Source organism: Antechinus flavipes, chromosome 1 (genome assembly GCF_016432865.1).
Source record: "Antechinus flavipes isolate AdamAnt ecotype Samford, QLD, Australia chromosome 1, AdamAnt_v2, whole genome shotgun sequence".
Lineage (NCBI taxonomy): Eukaryota > Metazoa > Chordata > Mammalia > Dasyuromorphia > Dasyuridae > Antechinus > Antechinus flavipes.
The window spans coordinates 650,085,045-650,102,955 of NC_067398.1; the positions used below are offsets into that span (position 1 = coordinate 650,085,045).

The 17,911-nt window shown below is 39.4% G+C and overlaps 1 protein-coding gene across 1 annotated transcript in view; it reads left to right on the forward strand.

Moving 5' to 3' along the window:
• The window catches only part of LOC127544632 (microtubule-actin cross-linking factor 1, isoforms 6/7-like), a 103,078-nt gene that overhangs the window by 15,218 nt on the left and 69,949 nt on the right, over nt 1-17,911 (forward strand). The gene's annotated exons all lie outside the window — the stretch shown is intronic.

The following is a 17,911-nucleotide window of genomic DNA, read 5'->3' on the forward strand; positions in this document are numbered from 1 at the left end:
CATGGTGGTTCCTAGTAATCACCATTTGCCAGTTTAAGTGCTGGCTATCCCACTTTCAGTAGTAATTTTACACACATACATACATAAATATATATACATTCGATCCTTTTAAAAACACTGAGATATAGAAATTATATATAAGTTTTATAAAGTGACTGGTTGAGAGGTCCAGTGCTCTTTCCATTATACCACACTGTGTCCTCCAACATCCCTTTCAGACTATATTCAAACATTTTATTAGTAATCAAAGCGGAGATCTCCAACTTGTTTGAAGAACCGGTCTTCTTCCCCCTTTTGCAAATGGAGACATTTGCTTGCTCCAATCTCGTAGCATGTATCCATTCTCCAGGAATTTTTGGAATATAGTTTGTCCAGACCAGATGACTTAAATTCATTGTTGGCAGTTAGATATTTTCAGTTAGTCAGTCAATAAGCTCATATTAGGTATCTTCTGTTTGCCAGGCATTGTGCTAAGTGATGGAGATATAGAGATGTTAGACCAAAAAGACCATTCCCGAATTCAGAAAGCTCACAGTTTAATGGAGGAAGCAACAACTAAATAAATGCATATAAACAAGCTGCACACTTGATAAATTGAAAGTAATTAATAGAAGACACCAGAATTAAAAAGGATTGGGAAAGGTTTCCCGGAGAAAGTGGGATTTTAGCTGAGACTCGAGAGAAGCCAGGAGGCAGAGATGAGGAGGGATATGGTCCTGCCAAAGAAAATGCCCAGAACTGAGAAATGGGAGCGTCTTGTTTGTGACACAGCCAAGGATGCTGGTGTCTTTGGATAAAATAAAATAAAATAAAAGGCATAAAATTCTAGAAAGCTAGGAGAGTTTGAAGGGCTCTGAATGCCAAATGGAGAATTTTATATTGGAGCCTGAAATTAATATGGAACTACTGGAATTTATTAAGTAAAGGGATGATAAGATTGGACCATTTCTTATCATCTCCCCACTTAGCTTCTCTTTTCCTTCCCTGTTACTCTTTTGACTTGTATTTGCTAGTTTAGAGACTCTCTGTTCTAGGGGAAGTGTGATGGGGGTGGGTATGAGGGTGTGTAGAATTAAAAGTAGAGTTTGAATACTCTCATTTGCTCATCATTTATTATCATTATCCTCTCTATTTCTGGAAGAATCTGTCCCTTCTTTAATTTTTCAATTGCCTCCTATATAACTTTAAAAAAAAAACTTTCGGAATTCTTCACATTCATTGGCAGTTCCTGCCTCTTCTGATCTTTAGGATTCCTGATACTGCTGATACCCAATACCCCTTTGGCCCTTAGAGGCCTGTCCTGGCTTCCATCTTCTGTCCATGATTTTTGCAATATCTAAGTTGGTCATTGCGTTCTTGATATATCCATATTCGTTTCTAAGCAGTTCCTTCTTTTTTTTCCTTAGTGGAACCAATTGTACTTGCCTTCAGAATTTCATTCTTGAAAACTTTCCATTTCTCTTAGGCTATTTTCCCTTTTAGAATTTTAGTCACAGGATCTTTTCTAACCCTTCTATGAGCTAGCATGGGAAATTCCACTCCAGAGACTCCTTTTTTAAAGTTATTGGGAATTCCCCCCCCCCCCTCTTTCTCTCCTTTTTTTTTGCCAATTGCCCTGTGGGAGAATGATTTTCCAGAGTCTAATTATCATGTATTTATAATAGAGAAATATTTCCCACATTCTGTAACAATAGAATGCAGTCTTCTGAGTGCAAAAGAGAGGGATGTCTCCTTTTAGGTCAGTCTTAAAGGATGACTTTCTAGGACGGCATTTTTTTTTTTTTTTTTGCTAGAAATGAATGAAACCCATGAATCCTCAGGTGGCATTTTCTTAGATCTGCTCCTTGAGGCTATTCCTTCCTTCCTGTCAGCTGCATCTGGGTCTCTGGAGGGGATTTAGGAGACTGATGGGAAAGTGATACTTTGGCTCAAACTTTGAAAGGAACTCAGACGCCATGAGGCTAGTACGCCATCCCAAATAATCCCCTACACAAAATACCTGACAAGGGGTCAGGTGTGGTAAATTATAGTTATGGTTTGCTCGAAAAGTTCAGATCAAGGGGAAAGCCATGTTAGCTATTTCCTAGGACTGTCTACTAAAGCGTGGCAGGGTTGTGGTTGGTAACCTTAGAGAAGGCCATGAAAACTTCAAATTAAGAGACTCAGTAATTAACTTGGTCACCTGCTTCTTCCTCTTTTGTGTAAGTGCAGCCCAACAACAATCCGTTCTTTCTTTTCTTTCTTTTTTCTTTTCTCTTTCCTTCCTTCCTTCCTTCTTTCTTTTCTTCCTCCCTCCCTCCTTTTCTCCCATCCTTCTTTCTTTTCTTTCTTTCTTTCTTTCTTTCTTCTTTCTTTCTTTCTTTCTTCTTTCTTTCTTTTCTTTTCTTTCTTCTTTCTTTCTTTCTTTCTTCTTTCTTTCTTTCTTTCTTTTCTTTTCTTTCTTTCTTCTTTCTTTCTTTTCTTCCAGATTCATGATTTCCTCTATTTGTGAAATTCCCATTGTGGAAACTTCTGCCACTGATGATCATAACCCTCATTCAAAATGCACTTAAACATTTGCATCTGTTTCACAAAAATAAAACCCCATTTGATCATCATAAAGATCCCTCATTCTTCTCATCTGTATCTTGCGGATGTGATATTAGTTTTGGCTCAATTTGTACTACTTTCTTTAAACATGAAAGAAAGCAGCCATTGCATCAGTTATAGTAATGATAATGATAGATAGCATTTATACAGTGATTTAGGATTTGCAAAGTGCTTTGCAAATTAATATTTATCCACTCTTTTATCACCCTCATTTTGTAGATAAGGAAATCAAAGCAGGAAAAGTTAAATGACAGAGTCACTTCACCAATAAGTGTCTGAGGTCTTCCTCTAGTGCTTCATTCACCGTGTGATCTCAATATCTCTAAAATCCATTGTGGCACAATGGATTATATTGGACTTATAGTCAGGAAAACCTGAGGTCAAATACTCTCTTGGACATTTACTAGTTAGCAAACCATAGGCTCTCAATAAATGCTTTATTGACTGTGTTACTGTGGGCAAGTCAATTCATATTTCTGTGCCTCACTGGCTTTATTTGTAAAATGGGATTGATATTAACTCTATCAAATGACAATAAATTCAATAACTCACTTTGCAAATTTTAAAGTTCTTTATACATACACTAATCATCATCATTTGTTGCTGTTATTCCATCCAGTCACATCTGACTTTTTGTGCCCCATGAGGTTTTCTTAGTAAAGATACTGAGAGGTTTGCCATTTCCTTCTCCAGTGGATTAAGGCTTGTCTAGCTAATAAATGTCCATGTCCGGACTTGAACCTAGGTTTCTATCCACTGAGCTACCTAGCGGCTTCCTTAAAGTTTTACATATACATATCATCATCATCATCATAATTACCATCCTTGCCACTATTATCTGCTATGGCCACCAGGTGGCTCTCAAAGTTTGGGCTACTAAAACCCTTTTCCTTAATGGTGACAAGTCCCTTTTTCATTTTCACTTTCTTGGACCCAAATCCGCATTTACCACTTGTCTTCAGAAGCTACTCCTTCCTGAGTTCAGAATCGAGAAGTAATTCAGAAAATGTTAAAAGATAGACATTGCTGCCTTTATCTCTTAGAGAAGTTTACTCTCAGTCTCTCTTCCCTTGCACCCAGTGGAGTGAGACACAGAAGACAGGGGACCATGCAGTTAGACTATGCATGAAATTTAAGCAAAATGTTCAAACTCTCCACCTTCCACTGAGCTAGCTTACTCTCTCTCTCTCTTCCCACATTCTTTGTGTGGGGGAAGAAGGGAAGTCTCCTCGAATTCCTGCAGTCCTTAGGGAATGGGGTAAGGGTGTAGGATGATACAAAGCTCTTTCCCAGTATCCCCCAGTGACAAAAGTGGTGGTCAACAAAAATCCCATCAACTCACCCAGCACAGCAGTTAAGCAGGATTCCTGGCAGAGGGAGTACCATGGCCTGACGTGGCATCTTTTCCCCTGTGGGTCTGAGCTCAACACTACCTGCCCCATTGCCCTTTATTCCTGCCACACCTTTGAGTCTAGGTCCCTTCCCTAAAATTCCAGAAAGGTCCTAAGTCATGACCATATCCATTTTTTAAAATCATGGTGCTTGTTTCAGAGTAGGAGAAGGGAACATGTATTTATGAAATGCCTACCGACTCCGACTGGATGAAGTATTTTACAAATGATCTTATTTGGAATGCATATCCCTGTGGAGTAGATGCTATTATTATCCTTATTTTCTAATTGAGGAAATGGAGGCAGATAGAGATTTAATGACATGTCCAGAGCTAGTAACTGTGGTCAAATTTAAACTCAGATTTTCCTGACTCTTGGTTCAGAGCTCCATCCACTGCACCACCTAGGGAATTGGTATGAGCCTTTCTCCCAACCAAAAGCACATTCTTTATGGAAGATAGTTCTTAGAATCTATTGTGCTCACATCCCCTTTGGACCTATGGGAGAGATTTAAAAGGCTGAGGCAGTGAAATAAAACTTCCTCAATGTACATCTCAGATGGGGAACCTGAGGCAATTTGCTCTGGGTTTCAATAGCTAGTAAACATCTGAGGTAGGATTTGAATCTGGGTCTCCCTGACTCCACATCTAGCCTCTTTGATATAGAGAAACAAGTCATGGAAACTTTATCTCTTTTTTAAAAATAGCTTTTTATTGATAGAACATATGCATGGATAATTTTTCAACATTGATCCTTGCCCTCACTTCTGTTCCAACTTTTCCCTTCCCTCCCTACACCCCCTCTGATAGATGGCAAGCAGTCTCATACATGTTAAACATATTAAAATATATCTTAGATACAATGTATGTGTGCAGATCCGTACAGTTCTCTTGTTGCACAAGAAAAATTGGATTCAGAAGGTAAAAATAACCTGAAAAGAAAAACAAAAATGCAAGTAGGAACTTTATCTCTTAAAGAATTGCCTAGAGAAACTTTAAGATAGAATCATATAGATAATAAGTAGCAAAAGGACTTGATCCATTCTTCTGTACTCTAAGCCTGCCCTCTATTCTCTTAAAGAATTGCCTAGGGAAACTTTAAGATAGGGTCATATAGATAATAAGTAGCAAAAGGATTTGATCCAGTCTTCTGGACTCCAAGCCAGCCCTCTATTCTCTTAAAGAGTTGCCTAGGGAAACTTTAAGATAGGGTCATGTAGATAATAAGTAGCAAAAGGACTTGATCCAATCTTCTAGACTCCAAGCCAGCCCTCTATTCAGTATTCATTATAATAATAAGTAGCCAATATTTATATAGGGCTTACAAAATGTTTGATGTGCATTATCTCATTTGATCCTTACAATAACTCATTATGACTATTATTCCCATTTTGCAGATGAATAAACAGAACCTCTTAGAGGTTGAATGAGTTGTCCCCTATTTACACAGCTTGTACATATTGGAGGTAGAATTCAGTCCGGGTCTTTCTTGTTCCAAGATGTGTATATACTCAGGATAGACACATAGGTGTCTAACCAGTGTTCAGAAGCTTCTGGTTTTTACAAACCCCTACTAGAAAAGAAAAAAACAGTTTCCCTAAAGAGAAAGATAGCTTGGAGATCTCACTCACATGAGCAGTTTAGGGCTGCCCACAGCTGCCCTTTGCTGGTCCTTCTAGATCATACAAAAGGATAATGGTTTGGTTAGTGACTCTTCACCCATCTTCCTTCTCATCTTTCTCCAGGAAAAAAATGGCTATAAAGGAGTCCCACCTTTCAGAGGCATGTTTTTCTAAGAGTATCAGTCCCACCCCTTGTCCTTCCTTGAGCCAAAGGAACATTTTTGCCATGTTATAGTTTCTAATTTTTGTTTTCAATAAAAATAACGCTTGCAGCTGCTCATGTTTAAACCTCAAGCTACAGGCTCATTTTGCTTTCTATAACTATGACATCTCTGCCAAAGAGAGGTCAGCTCTCACTTGGGGTAGGGGCAGCAGGGGTTCTGCAATTCTTTCCCTATGGTATTTAATAAATATCTTTCAAGTACCTACTATTTGCTGAGAATTGTGCTAGAGGAGAGAAAATATAAAAATGGGGGAGGGAGGGGAAGACCATATTGTTTGTCGTCAAAAACCCTACAATTTAGCAGGATGATGAGATAAGTTCATAGGGCAAATCAAACAGAGATGAGACATTTGAGGATCACTCTTATTGGAATCAGGAGACGATTACTAGGAGGAGAGGCTATCTGAGCTGAGTCTTGAAGTAAGGAAAAGATTTCAGCAAAAGAATAAAGGGAGGGAAGTTTGTTTTAGGTAGCCCAATTGAATGGGAAGAACAATACCAGCCTTGCATTCAGAAGATCCAGAAACATTTCACTCCTAATGCTTATTAATGAATATTACATATTCACTCCTAATGTGTGACCCTGTACTGATCTTAACCTCTCTGGGTCTCAATATTTTCACCCATTAAATGAGATAGTTGGACTATAAGTCCCTGCCAAGTCTAGATCTAAGATCCTGAGCAGTGTGTAAGTTAGTTTATACAAATGTATGCAGGTGGATGATGAAGAGTCTCGTTAAGAAAAAGATAAGTTTTTTTTTTTTTTGGCTGAAAAATAATGGTTCTTAACTGACCTGGAAAGGTAGATTGGAAATAAACTATGGAGGTCCTTATGAGTCAGATATATGTAGTTTCTGTTTTATTCCATAAGCAATGGGTATTTGAGCAGGTGAATGACTTGATTAGACTTACATTAGGATAATAACTGTGAAGGATGGATTGGAGGGGGCAAGACCAATTAAGAGACTGTTATAATAAGTCAGGTGAGAATGTTGCTGAGCTAGGATGGTGTCAGTTATTATAGAGAGGAGAATAAAAGAAAGAAAAGATGAAAAATGATTTAGAGGTAGAATCGATATCCTTCAACAATTAATTGCATGTAAGAGGTAAGAGAAAGATGATTTTTAATCCCCAGTTTTCCTTTCTCTCTCTCCTCTATCTTGATTAGAACTCATCCTTTCCCCTGCTTTTTTTATAGTTGTGGCACCTGAGCACTCCTCCAATTTATGTCTCAGATCCTCTAGAAAAGCTGCCCCAGATTCAAGATCCTTAGTAGGTTTAAAATTACTCAGCACCATAGCTCATGAGCTGTTTAGAGCAAAGGCATTAATTAAAATGATTTCTCACCAAATTTGTAGCAGTAGACCATTTCTCACTTCCTCACCAATCTGTATGCCAGCATATGGATTCCCAAACATACTTTGGGAATATGCATGAAGGAAACATATTGGCCAGGATGCTCATGGCCAGGATTACACAGGTAAAGATAGTCTCATCAGGGCCAGCGCATGGGCACAGATGTAGAGCTCATTCCTGCAATGCAACAGGCCTGCCCCTATCTTCTGGTGATGTCATCCCACTGCTCCCACACTTCCATGATCTGGGTCACTGCTGGGCAAGTGGTTCTTAATCTTTCTTCTTCCCTCTTCTGGCTTCAGTTGGAGGGAGTTTAAGGTATTTGTTTTCCATAAAAGAAGGACAAGCTCTATCATCTCTATTTTTTGGCTGAGATCCCAGAGGCTTAAGCTTCAGTTCTTTTAGGGATGTAGACCCTTTATCAGTCTAGGGAAAACCCCTAACTGCTTTCCCTCACTCCTTACCCCATAAGGAAAATCTGTCTGTTCTCAGAATCTGGGATTTGCTCACTTTTTTTCCTATGAAAGGAGAATTTTCACTTACTAAAACCAAGCTCTTTGAGAACACAAAACAGTGAGCCAGCTAAATAGTATCCCAGGTATTAAGTGTATTTTTGAATCTTCTTCCTTAGGCAAGTTCTCTGTCCCAAATCCTACAACCTCCCCCCAAAAAAATTTTTTTTGTTATAGTTATAAACTACAGTTTATAGTTATAAAATTCTCATGACTTCCACTTAATATCTGATTGCCAAACTATATCCCTTCAGAATCATTTCAGGGGCTGTCCTTTCAAAAAGGTGTCTGTGTCTGAGGCTCCAAGTTTTCCTGATGGCAGGATCTTTTGGGGGTCTCCAATGCAATTGAAAAAAAGGGGGGGAAGATAAAGAATAACTCTTCTTTCTCCAGCAGGGGTAGTGCCATTGAGACACTGCTTTTTATCTCAAACCTCTGTTCTAAATTCCTACTTTTATTATGTAAATGTAAGTAGCAGAAGTCTCCATAATTCTGTCTATTCTGTATTCTCTCCTCAATCTCCCCTCAGTGAAGAATTTGCAGTCCCTGCAAAATGTACAGGATACTTAAAGATGAATATTCAGACGTATTGTACCAAACAGAAATGAGTATAGCATATAATTAGCATGACGAATTAGTAGCAACCATAATCCACTGCCTATGCAGGCACTAAATATGATATTTAAATCAGAATCACATGTCATTATCCACAATAGTTGCAATAAGCAAAATATACTGCAAAGTACATAATTACATATATGACCAGAGTATACATGACACCTAAAATATAAATCTTGTTAAATGCATGATGTACAATAGAATTACATATAATAGTCATATATAGATCACACAGCAATGTACATAACTCAAATATATGTGCATGACAGTGTAATAGCAAACACTCCAGTAGCATGGACATATGGATGAAGCATAATATCACAACAATAGCATGTAGCACAGCAAAACATATGTCACGTTCACCACAAAACATGTTGGAGGCAGCTAGGTGGTGCAGTGGATAGAGCACCAGCCCTGAAGTCAGGAGAACCTGAGTTCAAATCTGGTCTCAGACCCTTAACACTTCCTAGCTGTGTGACCCTGGAAAAGTTACTTAACCCCAATTGCCTCAGCAAAAAAAAAAAAAAAAAACAAACCAAAAAAACCCCATATGTTATAGTTACATGAAAAGCACATTAAATGTGCTGTATCAATGGCCTTTGTCTGACTTTGAGGTAATTGCACCTCTCATTTGTCCTGAAGCATCAGTAGGCTTGGTAACTGAAGGAATGGGGCTGGCACTTCATCCGTGGCTCCCTGAGCTTGCACATATCTTACACTGACTGTCTTCAAATTCCTGCAGCTTCAGGGCCAGGATGCCCACCATAGTCTTTGGCTTCTAGGGAAGCCCTTTGTTTCTTAGGGGGCCTCCATGATTGACACATTAGACTATAAAGAAGCTGCCTCTAGGTCCAGCCTTCCTCCCTATTGGAACAAAGATTCCCTTGGGACTGAGATAGGTGGTTGTGAAGCATCATTCTTATAAGATTCCAACAACTGTCTGCCAGATTGTCCAATCTTTTCATATTCTTGTCATAAAAATTGTATCCACCCATCATCTTGTGGGTTCCCTGCAAGCTGAGATGAATAATAGCTAACATTTATAAAGCACTTCCTTTGTTCCAGGTTGTACTAACCACTTTACAATTGTTATCTCAGTTGCTTCTCCAATAATCTTGGGAGGAAGGTGCTGTTGGTAGTCCCATTTTACAGCAGAGGAAACTGAGGCAAACAGAAGTGAAGTGACTTGCCCCGTGACTGATGAAGTGATTATGTCTGAATTTGAATTCAGGTCTTTCTGACTCCCGAACAGGCATTCCATCCACTGTGTCATCTAGCTGCCCAAGATTAGTGAGCAGGACACTAGCAGCTTTTTAGAGGGCTTAATTGTGCAGTCAAGCATGATTCTTCCTCTTGGTTTTTATCAGAACTTCTGTGAGTCTAAGCCATAGTGAAATGGTGGGGCTCCATCAGTGCATCTTTCAGTTAAAGAGTCTACTAGATGTGAGTCTCCACATTTTCTTCATGTTCTGGGACCCCAAAGTTTAAGTTAACAAGCAAACCTGGCTCTTGCTCAAAGTCTAGCAATAATAGATGTGAAGTATAAGACCTATGCCTTCATTGTGCAAAATAATAATCATTCAAATAAAACAGTTCTCTCCAAATTGATCTCCCAACTGCTGTACCAAGTAGCCTTTTCTCAATCCTCAACTCTCCTCCTTTAAAACTGTTAAAGTTCCTCTCCTTTTCTTTGATCCTTTCCTCTCCAGATTTCTCTAACTCCCCTCAATCTTGACTTTTCTCCTGCTTGCCTGTTTAGTCTTTCTGTCTTTTTTTCTAGACATTCATCCAAACCATTCTAATGATGGGAGTCCTCCAGGGCTCTCTCTTGGGCCCTCTTTTCTTCTCCCTTTGTATTATTTCTCTTGGTGATCTTATCAGTTTCTGTGGATTATATCATCATCTCTATGCTGATGTTGTCAGATCTATTTATCCAGCCCTAACCTCTTTCCTGATCTCCAGACTTGCATTTCCAACTGTTTATACTACATTTTAAACTAGATGCCAATCTGTCTGTCGGCTAACATTTATTGTTTTCTACATGTCAGGCCCTGGACTAAATGCTAGACATAAAGATAAAAGTCAGTCTCTGCCCTCAAGAAATTAAGTTACTGTGGGAGACAATTTGTAAATAATTATGTACAAATAAGCTATATACAGAATAAATGAAAGACAATCTTAGAAGGAAGGCAGCAGCATTAAGGGAGAATCAGAAAAGGCTTCTTGTAGAAGAATTTTAGCTGGACTTGAGGGAAGCCAGACAAGAAATGAGATGGAGAAGAGAGCATTCTAGGCATGGGGGACAACCAGTGAAAATGGTCAGAGTAGGAGTATCTTGTGCTAAGAATAGCAGCCTGGTCAGTGCCGTTGGATTGCTGAGTAAGGCAGTAGGAGGTGTACCAAGACTGGAAAGGTAGGGGAGTCCAGGTTTTGAAAGGCTTTGAATGCCAGAGGATTTTATCTTTAATTGTGGAGATGATAGGAAGCCACTGGAGTTTGAGTAGGGAGGTTGATGTGATCATATGTGCACTTTGGGATGATCATTTTGACATCTGGGAGGAGGAAGAAGGGAAGTGGGCAGAGATGGGAGGCACAGAGAGACTAATTCTGAAGCCATTGCAATTATCTAGGCCTGAGATGATGGTGACAGTGTCAGAGGAGAGAAAGGAGCTGTCCAAAATCCAAAGGCAACTCAACATCCCCAAAATGGAACTCAAATCTTCCCTCTTCTTCTTCAGAACTTCCTCTTACTGTTGAGGGAACCACCATCTTTCCAGTCACCCTGACTTATTCTTGACTCTTCACTCTCTCTCACCCCTATATTCAATTTGTTGCCAAGTTCTGTTGATTTTACCTTCATGAAACCTCTCACACACATTCCTCTCCCATGACGCAGGTCCTCATCATCTCATGCCTTGATTATTGCAATCATCTTTTAGTTGGTCTTCCAGCTTCAAGCATCTCTACTCCAATCCATCCTCCTCAGTTGTCAAGATGACCTTTCTAAAGTACAGGTCTGACCACGTCCTCTCATTATTCAATAAACTCTGTGGCTCCCTGTTACCTTCAAATATAGTGTCTTCTGTTTGGTGATCAAAGCTCTTCCTAATCTCCAGTCTTCTTGTATCTTACGCTCCCTCCTTCCTCATACTCTGCAACCTGGTAACACTGGCGTCATTCTCATTCTTTGCACAAAATACTCCATCTCCAGACTCGGGGCATTTTCACTGGTTGTCCCTCATTCCTAGAATTTTCTCCTTCCTTATCTCCATTGCCTAGCTTCTCTGGCTTCCTTCAAACCCCAGCTATGATCTCACCTTCTACAAGACACATTTTTCAAATTTCTCTCAATATTAGAGTCTTCCTTCTTAAGTATCTGCTATTTGTCCTGTATATATTTTGTTTATACACACTCGTTTTCATGTTGTCTATTCTATAATGTGAGCACTTTGAGAGTAGGGACTGTTGTTTTGTTTTGTTTTTGACCTTTCTTTGTGGTCTCAGCACAGTTCCTGGCACACAGCAAGTGTTTAATAAATATATGTTGATTAATAGTGGTAGTTTTATTAATGCCTTTTTATATTAATTATTTCTGGAAATAATACCCATATTTTATTTGGACACTCTTACCCTTCGTTCATTGTGCACAATAGTAATTATTCGAATGAAGCAGTTCTCTCCAAATTGAACTAAAAAAATTAGAAAAGACTATTATCTTAAATAATAAATTAGAATAAGAATAAGAAAGTTAGAAAAGACTAAACACTCAGTATGATGGTTTGTAGCTAACAATGGATGACAACCTTCTGGCCTGATAGCCCCCACCATCTCCTCCAGTGTGTTCATTCTTGCATATGCATTCTTTGCATGCCCTAGAAATGCACCAGATTATCTCCTCTGCGATTTTATTCAGGCCATTGAGAGCTAGTGCATGGATGAAGATGTACTCCTAAATATAGTCATTCCGGCCAAAGTCAACATCTACTTTAGGAGATTGATAGGAATTGATTTTTGGCAGGAAAATAACAGTCATATTTAAAAAAAAATACTTCTCCCTTAAACCTTAGCAACTATAGAGACTTCTTGGCTCCCAATTGGCTAGTCTAAGGCAGGGGATAGAGATAGGACCTGTGATTTTATTGATATGGAGAACTCCAAGAGGAGGAAACTCCATCTACTAGTGCAAGCCAACACTTTCTTTGTAACTTATGATTCTGCAGCTTAAAGTTGTAGATCTTCCCAGAACATCTTGGGTTAGTAGACTCTTTCTTACCAGCTCAGACTTCCTTGCCAAATACACAGAGTCTTCTTGTTATCACAGGGATAGAGCAAAACTGGATAGCACCAGCCCCTGGCGTCATATGGCAATTGGTGATAATTCAGTCATCACATTCCATTGTATAGCTTCAGCTTCTGCCCTTCTCTCAATAATAAAGTGACTTTCAGGGAACTGAGTCCCTGCGGGTCTCTCACTTGTCTCTTGTAAGTCTCTTGACTTCTTGACTTGGACCATATCTCATAGACCCTCATTATGGACTTGCTTTTGTTACCAGTTACCTGAGGAAAACCTCATTCAACATAACAAAAACCACAAACGCCAATATTTACCGCACTCTCTAGTAGAAGTTACAGATCCTCATTTGCTCTTTCACCCGATAAAGCTCCAACCATCTCTCTGTATATCGAAGATTGATTTTGCTCCTTCTGAGAGTATCATCCTAACTTTGAATTTATATGAGCTGTGGCAAAAGAAATGGAAGGATAATAGATAAGAGGCAGCAGGTAAGGTAGGAAGAAACTCTTTGGAGGATCACAGACTCAGAGCTGAAATGTACTTTAGAGGTTCAAGCCCCTCATTTTACAGATCAGGCAACTGAGGCCCAGAAAGTTTGAGTGTTTTGGTCAGGATTATGTGGATAGTTGGTAGCAAAACCAGCATTTAAACCCAGATCCTCTGATTCTGAATCCAGTGATTTTTCTGCTCTACTACTTGTAGAGCTGCCCCTGGTGGGGTTAAGGAGCACAGTTGGTAGGAAGTAGAACAGTGGATAAAGTGAAGAAGAGTTCAAATTCTCCCTCAGAGACTTGTTAACTGTGGGACTTTAGGCAAGTCAAATAAATCTCTGTCTGCCTGAGTTTAAGGAGAATAATGTAAAATGAGAATAATAATAGTACCTACCATCTTCACAGTGTTGCAAATGAGATAACTCTTGTAAAATGCTTTGGAAACCTCAAAGTGCTATATAAATGGTTATTATTTTTATTGTTATTACAAATGAGAAAGTAGGCTAAAAAGGGAAGTATGCTCTCCAAGACTAGTGCTTTTCCTTTTTCTGAGTATTTCTTACTTTCCCATATATAGCTAATTCAGTATATTTGTTTATATCTACATATATATGTGTCTCTATCATCAGACTGTAAAATCCTTGAGGACAGGGATTGTCTTTTGCTTTTTTTGCATTCCCCATGTTTATCACAGTGCCTGGCACCTAATGGCTGCTTAATAAATATTGATTAGTAGGATATACTGCAACATATCTAACATATATAGGACTGCTTGCCATCTAGGGGAGGGAGTGGAGGGAGGGAGGGGAAAAATCGGAACAGAAACGAGTGCAAGGGATAATGTTGTAAAAAAAATTATCCTGGCATGGATTCTATCAATATAAAGTAATTATTAAATAAAAATTTTTTAAAAATTAAATAAATATTGATTAATTGACACCAGCACCAATTAACTGAGATGAAGCTAAGGCTTGGTAGGTCTGGGCTACCCTCTAGTGTCTAATGCTAAAAATGCATCCCAGGAGGTTGCATGGGGAAGGCTGGATGTAGTAATAGTACATGGTTTGAGGAGAGAGTAATCCAGGGAATAGCTCTGGATTTAGATGGTAGAAAGGATATTAAGTCTGTCATGAGAGGACCTGAATTCAAAACCCGTCTCTGGCACATATTATGTGCCTTGGTCAGCACCAAGAACACAGGGACAGCTAATAATCACAGCTATATTTGTATCGCACCATTTTACAGATGAGAATGCTGTAGTAGGCAAGACATTGTGCCAGGAGCTGGGGATGTAAAGATAAAAATAAAACAAATCAGTTAACTTCCCCAGACTGAATTTTCTTTCCCCTCAAAGGTTATCCTTCTTCTATCCTGTATCTTGTATCTACAAGTTTATTTAAATCTTCTCTGCCCCCATCCATCCACTAGAGAATAAGCTCCTTGGAAGTGGGGATTCTTTTTTGCCTTTCTTTTCACCTTTGGTGTTTAGCACAGTTCATAGTAGGCACTTAACATTTCTCGGTTGATTGATCCACAAACAATGAAAAGGTTGGATTCACTGGCCTTTGAGATTCCCTTCCAGTTCTAGAGCCAGGATGCCATGATCTTGTCCCTCAAGGACTTGGATTATGACATCTGAAACGGTTAGGAGAGAATAGATGTCAGAGATATCAGGGTAGAATTGACAGGATTTGTCATGGAGAAGGAAGATCTAAAGATAATTCTGAGATTTCAAATCTAGTAAAGGGAGAGCATGGCAATGACATTGCCAAAAAAAGGGGAAGTCAGGAGGAAACACTAATTTGAATGGGAAAGGAAGTGATAAATTTATTTTGAGACCCCAAATGAAGGAGTCGAGTCTGTAATGTAGCCCTAGAAGTGGGGGGGAGAGATTGAGGTAGGGCTTCTTAGTACCATCATTCTCTCCCATCTTCCTTCCTTCCTAACCCAGAAGAAGAGGTATCCTTTACTCCTGACCAATTCACATCTAAAGCAGCTAGACAGAACAGTGGAATCAGGAGGACTGGGTTCAGATCCAGCCTAGATATTTACTAGTTGTGTGGCCCTTCATGCTATAGAATTTTCATCCATAAAATAGTGTGATACAAATGCTATGATTATTAGCTATATCTGTGTTCTTGGTCCCATTACCTCCTGCTTCCTCCAGAACTTAACTTTAACAACTATACCCTATGTCTTATGTATCTTTGGTTTCTTCCTCTAAAGGCACCTTTCCATCTGTCCACTAGTATGCTCAATTCTCTTCAATAAAGGAATCTCCCTTGTACCCTTTGGATCGAGTTCCCTTCTTCCCTTCATGGCAAAACTCCAAATTGCACCTGACACCCAAACTTCGTCATCATTCACTTTCTCTTTAACCCCTGTTAATTTGCTGAAACTGCTCTTTCCAAAGTCACTAATAACTCCTTCCCTCACCAACAAATACAATAGATTTTTAATCAATCACTCCTCTGCACCATTGTCATATGAATCCTCTTTCACTGGATCCTTATCCTTTCCCTGGCCCCTTAAACATTGTTCCACATGTTCTGAGTGTTTTTGTCTTGAGCCCTTTTTTCTACTTTCAATGTTCTATCCCTTGGAAATCGCATGGGCTCCAAAGACTTCAATCATCAGCTCTGGATAGATGTCTTTCAAATCTGTTTTCAGCCCTGATTTCTTTTTTAACCTCCAGACTTAAACCTCCCTCTGAATGTTCTATTAGTCTTTTAAAAATCTCATTCCAAGCCTTAGTATTGGCTGGACCTCAACTGATTGCTAAAGGATTTCATCTGCTTCTTTGGTCCCAATTCTTTTATTTTTATTAGTGGTCATATGTTCCTTGGTCATTCAAAATCAACTCAGAGCATGAACTTTGGGAAAACACAAAACTGACCTACAAGCTTCCTAAGTCCGTGTGGCTCCCTGAGCTCAGAGTTCTGCTGTACCCAATCTCTGATAACTTTTCTCCTTCTCTTGCTCTTATAATGACTGGACACCTAAGTCTGACATCCATCCCCTCCTTTCTTTCTCTCCTTGTCTCTTATACGCTAGACCAGTGGGGTCAAACTCAAAAATAGGGCTCCATAAACCATATGTAAAGAACCTGTGAGTTACATGTTGTCTTAGAAAATCAGGCATGTTTGTATATTTCTTTTTATTTATTAATTTACTTTGTTAAATATTTCCCAATCACACTTAATCTGATTAAGGTCATACTCAGGAAGCTCAGGGGGACAGTGCAGGCTGAAAGTCATGAAGTCTGCTTGACTATAAATGTTTGGTATTTATGACCAAGAGGATGGAGAGGGGATATTACCAGGTTCCCCTGGGCACAATTTCCATAAGAGAATAGACAAATTCCATAATAATGTACTAGGTGAAGTTATATGATACAGAGATTAAAAAAAAAAAAGAAAACCTTCTGGTCCCAGACTAAGTGACTCTTACACTTAGGGAAGATTCCCTAGGCTCAGGAAGAATAGGACAGTCCTCATCAGCCTGCAGCAGCCATTCTTTCCTGATCCCACAAAGCAATGTGTCCTAATGGCATCCCAAGCCCATTTACTATCTTTCAAGCCTGCACTTGCTGTCAGTCAGTCAGGAGTCCTCCCGACAGCTGTCAGAGGTTTGGTGCTCTGCCACAGAACTACATCAACACTGAAATAACTCAGAGAAATGATGGGAGGGAGAATGTCCTGAAAAAGATTTCCATTCTCTCAAAAATAACAATCATGGAGATGGAAAGGGCCCCAGGGACCATCCAACCTAACATATGTCTGAACAAGCTATCCCCAACAAGTTGGCCACCTTTTTCTTAAAGATCCCCAGAGGCACTATTCCACATTGAGATATCTCAATTGTTAGGAAGTTTTCTTCCCCTGACATCATACCTAAATATATCTCTCAATTTTCCCATCCCCACTTATTACCATCCAAACAGGTCAGCCCCCAATTCCCTACAAGCTTCCTTTCCTTAAATTTAGCTCAAACTCAGCCTGTCCGTGGTCACCACCTTTGTGGAAGCTCTCATTATCATCTGTCTGGGCTCCTATGGAAGCCTCCTATTGGATCTTCCCACCTCCAATTCCCTGTTCTAATGCATAGTTAATCCTGTCTCTTATACAGATGTTGTCCAATTTATTACTTATTTATTACTTCTATTTATTTATTACTTTCATTATTATTATTTATTTATTACTTCCTTTACTCAAAACCCTTCAATGACCTTAGTGTCTCTTGAGGAAAGTCCAAACTTCTTTTCTTGGTATTTAAGGTTCTCCACAAGCTGGCACTATCCAACCTTTCCAATCTCATCTCATACTGCTCCTCTCTGAACCTACTTAATGGTTTCTGCCCTCTGTCTCATTGCCTGTTACTTCTTCCTGAGTCTGGACTTTCCTTTTTTTCCTTACACATTGGATCCCCACCCATTCTTTAAAATCTAACTTGAATCACCTTCTCCAGCCTTTCAGGACATTTTCTCTCCCATCCCCTAGCACTTGCATCTGCTTGGTGCACACATCATGCATTATTTTATATTGTCAGGAGTCAACAAACATTTATCGAAGGCTTACTATGTAGTAGACACTACTAATCACTGAATTACCTTTGTGATGTGTGTCACATCCTCCCAATGGAACAGCAACTTCATGAATACAAGAACTGTATCTTAACTCTAGATGGTTCCCATCACCCAATGGGGCTCTCTCCTTTACAAGGGCTTACAAGTGTTTGTTGACTTCAAGGGCAGTCATCCCCCTAGTAGTGGAGCCCATGGGGAAGCTTTAGTCACTAAGGGGGTGGAGAGGGATAA